We start from the raw sequence: 7,868 nt of genomic DNA on the forward strand, positions 1-7,868 counted from the left end.
GGGGGGGGGGAGAGAAAAGCAAAAGCAAAGCAAATTCCTTGGCAAATCAAAGCGAAATGCGCGAGCGCGTGGCCTTGCATGCAGCCATCCGTCTTGATAAGGAGCTCCGAGGAGGAGGAGGAGGAGGAGGCGAGACGATGCCGGGGACCCGCCAGCAATAGCGCTTCGTTGCAAGAAACCCACACCCCCAACGCCCGATTTCCCCCCGCCGGGGGGGGGAGAAGGGGACGGGGAGTCAACGTGCCTCAGTTTCCCCACCCCGTACATGCCCGGAGACGGGGAAAAGGGTTAAAATCAGGCGGGTAAAACGCCTTGGAGGGGTTAAACGGGGCGATTTTCTGCCGGGTTTTATCCAAAACATATGTTTTCGCCACTATTCGAGTTATCTGGGATATTTCCTGCTCCTATGGCAACCGGCCCAGCATGAAAGACCTATTTACTGGGCCCAGGGATAAGGAACAGCCATATGGTGTCAATTTTGAAGGCGCTCCATCCTCTCCGCCTGTCTCCTGTTCTCCCTCCGCCACGGTCTTGGCCCCTCGAGGGGCGTCCACCACGAGGCAGGTCCAGCCAGGGTTGGGGATGGACGCTGTCGGCAAGGTAAAGGTGGTAGGTTGGGTTTGGGGAGCTCGGAGAAGGTGGAGATGGGCTGCAGCAGCGGTCTGAGGTTCTTCAGGAGGACAGGGATGGAGAGCAGGTACTTGTAGCATCAGTCTGAGGTCCTTCAGGGAGGTAGGGATGGAGACAAGGTACTTGCAACATTGATCTGGGATCCATCAGGAAGATAGAGATGGAGCCAAGGTACCCGCAGCATTGGTCTGGGATCCATCAAGAAGATAGAGATGGAGCCAAGGTACCTGCAGCATTGGTCTGGGATCCATCAAGAAGATAGAGATGGAGCCAAGGTACCTGCAGCATTGGTCTGGGATCCATCAAGAAGATAGAGATGGAGCCAAGGTACCTGCAGCATTGGTCTGGGATCCATCAAGAAGATAGAGATGGAGCCAAGGTACCCGCAGCATTGGCCTGAGGTCCTTCATGGAGATAGGAATGGAGACAAGCAACCTACAACATCAGTTGAAGGTCTAGCCAAGACACTGGGCTGGAGATGGGGTTGAGGAGAAGTTAAATACAGCAAAGGTCTGAGGTTCAATCAGGAGATAAAGCTGGAAGCAGGGCTGGAGACGAGGTACCTGCAAGTGTAGGTTCAGGATCCATCCAGGAGATGGGGCTAGAGACAGGGTTGGAGATGAGCTACCTGTAAATGTTGATCTGAGGTCCATAGAGGAGTTGGGGCTGGAAACTGCAAGGAGAAGCTCCCTATGTCGGTCTGAGGTCCACCCAGGAGGTAAGGCTTGGAATAGGACTGGAGACAAGCTACGTGAAACACCAGTCAGAGGTTCATCCAGATTATGGGGCTGGAGACATGACCGGGGTGACACTATCTACAACATCATCCTGAGGTCCATCTGGGAGACAAGGCTGGGGACAAGCTACCTGCACCGTGGGTCTGAGGTCCATCCAGAAGACAGGGCTGGAGACAAGCTACCTGGAAAATCATCCTGAGGTCCATCCAGGAGACAAGGTTGAGGACGAGCTACCTTGCACCATGGGTCCAAGGTCCTTCCAGAAGACAGGGTTGGAGACAAGCTACCAGCACCACCATCCAGAGGTCCACCCAGGAGTCATGGTTGGAGAGAACCCACAGTGAGGTTCAGCCCAGCTCTGGCTTGGGGCAGAAGGCAGCTGGGGAGGTTCTGGTGACGATGGAGACCTCTTATCACCCCCAGAACCTACCAAGGGGGTGCAGTGAGGTCTGTTCCACCCCCAGCAGGTCCAGGCTCCTGTTGGAGGTAACCCCAACGCCCCGAGAAACCCAACATCTGCACGGGGCCATTCTTTGCTCCTTCCTAAAGTTTAGGGCAGTTTTTGGACTCGGCGCCAGAGCAGCTCCGCGGGATTAAATGACCAAAATACAGGAAAACGGGGCAAAACCGTCCTCTAGTCTACTGTAAAAAAAAATAAAGAAAATAAGAGTATTTTCTAATAATTCTCATTTTTTGGTGTTGTCGCTGGGCGTTTGCTGCAGGGAGAGATGACAAAGCCGGGCAGGACCAGGCACAGCGTGGGACAGGGGATTTTGGGAATGATTCACTCTCAAATCCTCCCGCAGAGGTATTTCTGATGAAAAAAAGCCAATTTTTTTTTTTTTTAAGGAAAAAAAAAAGGTTTTACAAAAGCGACCCTTCCCCCCAGCCGTGCCATTTTTTTTTTTAATACAAAAAAAAAAAAAAAAAAAGGCTTTCAGCCAAAATAAACCTTCTCTATGAAAACGCGTGGTTGGGTCAAAAAGCCACTTTTCACCGGGAGAAAAATAAACCAACAAAAAAACCTGTCCAACCCCTGAAGTGATGGGTTGGCAAAGCTGACGGGGAGATACGTCTTCTCTGGAGCCAACAGCTCTTCTCCCCCTCCTCTCCTCCTGTTCTTCTCCTTCTCCTTCTCCTTCTCCTTCTCCTTCTCCTTCTCCTTCTCCTTCTCCTTCTCCTTCTCCTTCTCCTTCTCCTTCTCCTTCTCCTTCTCCTTCTCCTTCTCCTCTTTGTCCTTGTCCTCCTTCTTCTTCTCCTCTTCCTCTCCTTGTCCTTGTCCTTGTCCTTCTCCTCCTCCTCCTCTTTTCCTCTCCTTCTGTTGTCTCGTCTTGTCTTGTCTCTTCTCTCTTGGTCTTCTCTTCATCTTATCTTGCCTCTTCTCATCTCTTCACCTTCTCTTCACCTTCATCTTCTCTTCCCAGTGACATGGGTGCCCACGTGTGCTCCAGCCTAACGTCCCTCCGGCCTTTGCACCCATTGCTTGTCACCAGTTCCCCACCTGTTCCTGGTCCATGCCCCAGTTTACCCACTCACACAAGTGCCCACCGCACTGCAGAGCACGTTCAGTAGTTGATGCCACCCAACATCACCTCCACCATCAAGGGTAGGGGGTGATGGGGACTGGGATGGTGTGGTGGGAACCAGGACAAGGTGGTGGGGACTGGGATGGTGTGGTGTAAACCAGGACAAGGTGACGGGGACTGGGATGAGGTACCTGATGGGGACTGGGATGGTGTGGTGGGAACCAGGACAAGGTGATGGGACAAGGAACCTGATGGGAACGGGGATGGGGTGATCGGACCTGAATGAGGTACCCGCTGGAGATGGGGTGATGGAGACCAGGACGAGGTAGCTGGTGGGGACAGGGCGATGAGGACCAGGATCAGGTATCTGCTGAGGATGGGGCGGTGAGGTCTGGGACAAGGTGGCTGCTGGAGGCAGGGTGATGGGAACTGGGACAAGGTAGCTGGTGGGGACAAGGTGATGGGGACCAGGACAAGGTAGCTGGTGGGGACAAGGTGATGGGGACCAGGACGAGGTAGCTGGTGGGGACAGGGTGATGGGGATGAGGTTGAGGTAGATGGTGGGGACGGGGGGATGGGGACCAGGACGAGGTACCTGGTGGGGACGGGGTGATGGGGACCAGGACGTGGTAGCTGGTGGGCATGGGGTGATGGGAACCAGGACAAGGTAGATACTGGGAACAGAGCAGTGGGGACCAGGATGAGGTACCTGCTGGGGACGTGGGAGGTGGGATGAGGAACCCGCTGGAGCCCAGCATGGGGGGACGGCGACGGTGATGGGGAACATCTCTCCTCCTCCCCATGTTCTATGCGCCCACAGCCTTTCCTTCCGCCTCCCCAAACCCGCAGCGGGGTAAGGAGAGGACCCTGCTCCCCACCTCGCTCACCTCCCCCAAAAAGGCCGGCTCCCGCCGGGATGGGAGCGCCGAGGGCCGGAGCGCGGGGAGCCGGCGGCTCAATGGCGGGGACGCGCTCCCACGAGGGGATGAAAGGCTGCCTGTCCAAACGGCATTAGACGCGCTGCGAAGGTTCATTCCCGATCGGTCACGCTCCGAAGCGCAGCTGCAAAATCCCCTCCGGGAGCCCGGGATGCTCCGGGGGGCTTTGTTCGGAGCAGTCCCGCTTCCTGGAGAACCGTGACAAGACGATGGAATTACGGAGCAGGAGAAATAAATAAATTTAAAAAAATAATAATAATAAAAAAATCACCACACCGGCGTGAGAAACAAAGGAGACCTTCGGATCGCGGGAGCGATGGCTTCGTCCGCGGCGTATCCGCCTGCGACGGGTCCCCCGGGACGCACCGGTCCTGCGGCGTGCGGGGAACGGGGCGCGGGGAGGGTTTGAGGGTCCCCCGGGGAGGAAACTTGGGGGTGTCCTCCCCAACTGCGCTCCCAAATTCCAGCAGGGAGGGGGAAAGGAAGGAAAACCTTGCGAGGAAGGAAAAACCTTGGAAAGAGGAAAAACCTGGCAAGGAAGGAAACCTCGCGAGGAGGGAACTTTGCAAGGAGGAAGAACCTGGCAAGGAAGGAAACCTCGTGAGGAGGAAAAACCTTGTGAGGAAGAAAACCTTGCAAGGAGAAAACCTTGCAAGGAAGTAAACGTTACAACAAGGAAAACCCTTGCATGGAGGAAAAACCTCACATGGAGGAAAACCTCACACGGAGGAAAGCCTCACATGGAGGAAAACCTTGCAAGAAAGGAAAAACTTGCAAGGAAGAGAACCTTGCGAAGAAGCAAACCTCGCAAGGAGGAAAACCTTGCAAGGAAGAAAACCTCACAAGGAAGAAAACCTCACAAGGAGGAAACCTTGCGAGGAAGGAAACCTTGTGAGGAGGAAAAACCTTTTAAGGAGGAAACCTTGCGAGGAAGGAAACCTTGTGAGGAAGGAAACCTTGTGAGGAAGGAAACCTTTCAAGGAAGGAAAACCCACCATCACAAAACCTTTTCCTCCTTGTGAGGATGAAAAGCCTTGCAAGGAGGAAAACCTTGCAAGGAAGGAAATTTTGTGAGGTAGCAAACCATGTGAGGAGGAAAACCTTGTGAGGAAGAAAACCTCACAAGGAAGATAAGCTTGCGAGGAAGGAAACCTTGTGAGGAGGAAAAACCTTGCAAGGAGGAAACCTTGAAAGGAAGGAAACCTTGCAAGGAGGAAAACCTTGTGAGGAAGAAAACCTTGCAAGGAGGAAACCTTGCAAGGAAGGAAACCTTGTGGGGAGGGAAAACCTTGTGAGGAGGAAAACCTTGCAAGGAGGAAACTTTGTGAGGAAGGAAACCTCGCAAGGAGGAAAACCTTGTGAGGAAGAAAGCCTCGCAAGGAGGAAAACCTTGTGAGGAAGGAAACCTCACAAGGAGGAAACTTGGAAGGAAGGAAACCTTCCTCCCCTCCTTGTGGGGAGGAAAAACCTTGTGAGGAGGAAAACCTTGGAGGGAGGAAACCTTGTGAGGAAGGAAACCTCACAAGGAGGAAAAGGTTGTGAGGAAGGAAACCTTGTGAGGAAGAAAACCCTGCGAGGAGGAAACCTTGCGAGGAAGAAAACCCTGCAAGGAGGAAACCTGGCGAGGAAGAAAACCTCGCAAGGAGGAAAAGCTTGTGAGGAAGGCAACCTCACAAGGAGGAAAACCTTGTGAGGAAGGAAAGCTTGCGAGGAAGGAAGGCAACCTTTCAAGGAGGGAAAACCCGCCATCGCAGAGCCGAAACCCCGGCGAAGGCCGCAGCGCCGGCTGGGCACGTGCCCGGCGAGACAAGGCCTGCCGTCGAGCGCGTCGCGGCGCGCCGAAGCGAGCGGGTGGAAACGAGCGGTTCTGCACCTTCCGGTGTGGGCACAAAGCCCAGTGTCGGCCAAAACCCCGGCGCGGTTTTACCTCGTCAAGGTTAATTGGGTTAGCGCACGGCTTAAAGGGCGTAGCTTGTCCGGGCGCCTGCTCCCTAATGAGCATCTCATTTGAATCCATGCAAAATAGCAGGGAGCATGGAGACATGCTAATTAACGCGATTGCTGTTCTCTAATTAAGCAGTAATTCCCCCCCAACCCCGCCTCGAGAGGGTATTCTCATGCAAATAGCGCCCGAGGAGGGGATCTGGAGGGGAATAAAACGCCCCGAAAATTGTACGGGGAGGAAACGTGATTTGGCAGCGTCCCCGCGCCGCGAAGGCCCCGCGGTATGATCTCGATTTTGAGGGGTTTTAGCCCCAAAAAAACGGGCTCGTCCATCTCGCTTCTGCACTGAGAGCGAGCCTCAAGTCCTCGGTTTTTCCGGTGGCCACCACAAATCCGGCGATTGAACTCGCCGGCTGAGCCAAACCCGCCTGCCGTGTGGGTTTTGGGGCGTTTTCTTCGGATTAAAAGGGATTTTTTAATCCGCCGAGGACGTTTCTAGTCCTCTTTTTTTTTTTTTTTTCTTTTTTTTTCCCCCTTTTTCGCTTGTGGAAGTGATGACGTCCTACAGGAAGCCTCCCGAGGGATAAAATTAGGGCTGGTAAACACAGGGTAGGTTTGCAGGTTTGCCCTGAAAACCAAGAAACTTTGTTCCAATGGTGGTTTGTTTTTTGGTTTTTTTTGTTGTTTTTTTTTTTTTTTTAAAAAAAAAAAAGCCTATTTCTCTTTTATTTTTAAACACAGGAGCTGCATTTCTTTCCGGCTGGCTCCATGTGCTGCTGAAGCCTTTCCACGCGAAACCTTCCTCGGGATAAATCCCTTTCCGGCTACCACACGCCGCTGCGACCAAAATGCAGCAAATCCCCCCAAACGAGGGATTTTGAGTGTATTTTGGGGCTTTTTGGAAAGGGCGGGGAAAGCAGCGAGGCTCCGGGTGCAGGACGCCGCCGTAGCGCGCTGGTTCGACCCGCAGACGAGGTCTAACGCCGGGCGATTTAGCAAGCCGTTAATATTAAATTGCGCCACAAATGGGGGTATCTTCCCCGACGCGCAGCGTGCTCGCGCTGCGGTTTGCCGCTGGACACCACCCAAGCGGCGCTAAACCCCCTTTTTGCCGGTTTTCGACCCCGTTTTGCCCCAGGAAAGGGTTTCTCGGGGCGTTATCAGGCACGGAGCGCGTGCGCCGCGCGCAGGAGTGTTTCCAGCCCTCTGGGATAGCGCTGGAGCTGCGCATGAGGGCTGCAGCGTTCCCTGCATGCCCACCTCTCCGCCAGGTTGCCCGCGGGCCGGCAGCCTCCGGGGTGTGCAGCAGGCACCGTGCCAGCCAGCGGCCTGGCTGCGGCAACCGCTTCTGTGGGGGGGCAACAACACGGGGCACAGCTGCAAGGGTGCATGGGTGCACGGCGCATGGCTGCACGGGTGTGTGGTTGCATGGCTGAAGAGGTGTGTGGTTGCAAGGGTGCGCGGTTGCACGGGGGCAAGGGCGCATGGGTGCATGGTCGCATGATGCACGGTTGTAAGGGTGCAGGGTTGTAAGCGTGCGGGGTTGTACCGTGCGGGGTTGCATGGCGCATGGTTGTAAGGTTGCGTGGTTATAAGGGTGCAGCGTTGTAAGGGCGCACGGGTGCCGGGTTACGAGGTTGCAGCGTTGCATGGTTGTGTGGTGCATGGCTATAAGAGTGCAGGGTTGTAAGGGTGCGTGGTTGCAGGGTTGCAGGTCGCAGGGTGCACGCTTACGAGGTTGCATGGGCGCAGGGCGCAGGGCTACGAGGCTGCAGTGTTGCACGGCGCAAAGTTATGAGGCTGCAGTGTTGCAGTGTGCATGGTTATGAGGTTGCAGGGTTGCAGGGTTGCATGGTGCCGGGTTATGAGGTCGCAGGATGCATGGTTATGAGGCTGCAGGGTTGCAGGGCGCATGGCTATGAGGTTGCAGGGTTGCAGGGTTGCATGGTGCCGGGTTATGAGGTCGCAGCGTGCATGGTTATGAGGCTGCAGGGTTGCAGTGAGCATGGTTATGAAACTGTATGGTTGCAGGGTGCATGGCTATGAGGCTGCAGGGTTGCAGGGTTGCATGGTAGCGGGTTATGAGGTCGCAG

Source organism: Charadrius vociferus, unplaced genomic scaffold (genome assembly GCF_000708025.1).
Source record: "Charadrius vociferus isolate BGI_N301 unplaced genomic scaffold, ASM70802v2 scaffold289, whole genome shotgun sequence".
NCBI classification, from domain to species: Eukaryota; Metazoa; Chordata; class Aves; order Charadriiformes; family Charadriidae; genus Charadrius; species Charadrius vociferus.